The following is a 2,616-nucleotide window of genomic DNA, read 5'->3' as shown; positions in this document are numbered from 1 at the left end:
TCATCTTCCCCGCGCCACCGGCTCCAGCCACCACCCACCGCGACTCGCCCCCGACCACCACCTATCGCGACCGGCCACCGGCCACCACACACTGCGACCTGCCCCCAGCCACCACCTACCTCGCCTGCCCCGGCCACCGCCTGCCCCGCTCCACTCCGTCCGACCGACGCGCCTCCTCTCTATCACCCATGGTGCCACCCCTCCCCTGACCCGCTGCTAGATGGGATCCGGGCCAAATCCAGGCCGCGGCGGCCCTCCCGCGACGCCCAGCCGCTTGATCCAGGCCGCGCCGGCCCTCCCGCGGCGCGCTGCCGCCGGATCCAGGCCGCGCCGACTCTCCAGCGCCCCCCTGCCGCCGTCTTTAGGCTGCGGGCACCCCTTCCTTCCCTCCCCAGCCGGTAACCTGCAGGACGCCCCTCCCCTGTCCCTGCAAAACTCCCTCCAGCGGGCCTCCTCTCCCTGCAAAACTCCCTCCGGCAAGGCCTAGTGCACATCCATCCCGGCGGCTCACGTGCAGTTCGGCCAACGATGGCGTGTGGTACGGCGTGCGACGACATGCAGTTCTCAACCTTCCCCACAGTACACGAGAAGAGCCCCTGATGGTGCCAGGTGAGTCCCTCCCTCTGTTCGACTTCATCCGCCGTGGAGCGGTGCCTACAACGGCCGCCCGACGTGGCTGCGTTGCCGTGCCTTGACCTCACTGTCTTTTTCACCTCTGTGTAGGCTGACGGCTGGACGAGAGGAGGTGCTATCCTTCCATGGCGCATCCATGGCGGCTCACCCCCGTGTCAACGAGATTTCTCATTTGCTTCACTGATTTTGTGTTTTTCTAAAGAAAAAAAAATCAAAGTGCAATGTAGTCCGCTGTTATTTGCTCTTGAGATCCAGCTTGCTTATTTTTACAGGAAGAAAAGCGACGCAGTTCGGTTGAATGTCGTGTTGCATTTTTTTTGTAGTTTCCTCATGCAGTTTGGAGCGAGCCTCCCTCTCGTGAAGTTCTTCGGCGCGTCCATGCAGCACGGCAAGTGAGTGTGTGCAGTCCACAACACTTGGGTTGCTTTGTGGCCGTCGTGCAATGCCCATGCTACTCCCCCTTGGGGAGCTTTGTGTTTTTTTCATGCAATGTGGTTGTGTGAATCATGAAGTTCGTTTCTGATTTGTGCGTGCGTATGTTTTTTGGTGTGAGTTCCCACAGTTTGAAAAAATATGCAATGCAGTGTGGAACAAAAATGCAGTCCACCCGCCTCCTCCCCGCAGTGCAAAATTCAATATTAACCAAACAAAAATATATGCAATGCACTAAGGGAATACCAAAAAACTACATAGAGAACAAAGAAAGAGGAAAATGCATTGCACTATGGTCTTATAAAAAGCCCAATATGAAGGGCTTTGAAGTCCACATCATTTGGAAAAAAAATGTATTTACAAAAGTTTACACTGTGTCCGTCCGTTCAAGACGCTTAAAATAGTGAAAAAAGAAACTAATGCGGCTCACTTTCGAGAGTTCTTGCAGTTCACTTTTAAGAGTGTCGCATTTCACTTCCTCGTTTAAGAAAAATTAAGTCTGACAAAAGAAAAGATGAAGTGCACTTGTCCATCAGACGCAGTGCGGTTTTCAGTCTAAAAGTAGTGCGGTTTTCTTCCTCGTCTTTAAAAATTTACGTCCCAGAAAAAAGAAACCATGAAGTTCTCTTACCCGTTTGATGCAGTGTGGTTTTTCATTCGTTGCAGTGCGGTTTTCAGTCGGATGAAGTCTCCACGTCGATTTGGGTGTCGCGAAAAACAGAGTATCCGTATTTCGGTAAATTCGAAATTTCTCTTAAACCGTAAAGAATTATAGAGAGTGTTCTGGATGAAAGAGTTGCGTATCATCGATATCTTTCCAACCGCGTATCGTTTGAATCATTCCGACCAGCGGTTTGCAAAAGTTTCGCCAAAAACGGCCGCTCCCACTCGTCGTCCGCCGCACGATTTACAAAATTAACTTAAAACCATAAGGAATTTCAAAAATATTTCAACATATGAAAATTGCGCCTCGTTCGTAGCTTTCCAACGGCGTGTCACACATCTCGTTTCGACAAACGGTTCAAAAACTGGAGCGGAAACAGTACCGAAAATTTGAAAAAAAATTGAAAAATAGAATTCCGCGATTTAGTAAATTTGAAACTGCTCTTAAACTGTAAGGAATTAGAGAAACATTTATATATGAAAAAGATGCGCGTCGACGATATCTATCCAACAGCGTATCAGTTGATTCATTCCGACAAGCGGTTTAGAAAAAAACGCGAAAAATGCTCGCTGCCACTCGTCATCCGCCGCACCATTTTCAAAACTGCTCTTAAACCGTGTGGAATCTCGAAAACTGTTCAACATGTCGAAGTTGCGCCTAATCCATAGTTTTTCAACGGTATATTATACGCCTCATTCCGATAAATAATCAAAAAATTAGAGCAAAAACAGTACCAGAAAGACACTGCGTGCAGTTTTTTCCGACGCGAAGTTCACTAGTCTATATTGCAGTGCTCGTCGTGAAGAAGATGCAGGGCACTTGCGTTCAGCGTGCAGTGCGGAAGTGGTGTGCAGAATAGTTATTCTGCTAATATTATCAGAAAAGAC

The 2,616-nt window shown here is 49.3% G+C and overlaps 1 long non-coding RNA gene across 1 annotated transcript; it reads left to right on the top strand.

The window, feature by feature from the left end:
- Nucleotides 1-19: 19 nt before the first annotated feature.
- On the top strand, nucleotides 20-1,230 carry LOC119368900. Its single transcript, XR_005176774.1, has 2 exons — nucleotides 20-609; nucleotides 724-1,230. It is a non-coding gene; the product is annotated as an uncharacterized LOC119368900 (long non-coding RNA).
- The last annotated feature ends 1,386 nt before the right edge of the window (nucleotides 1,231-2,616 follow it).

This window comes from Triticum dicoccoides, chromosome 2B (genome assembly GCF_002162155.2).
Source record: "Triticum dicoccoides isolate Atlit2015 ecotype Zavitan chromosome 2B, WEW_v2.0, whole genome shotgun sequence".
In the NCBI taxonomy this organism is placed as follows: Eukaryota; Viridiplantae; Streptophyta; class Magnoliopsida; order Poales; family Poaceae; genus Triticum; species Triticum dicoccoides.
This window is presented reverse-complemented; position numbering and strand designations above follow the sequence as displayed.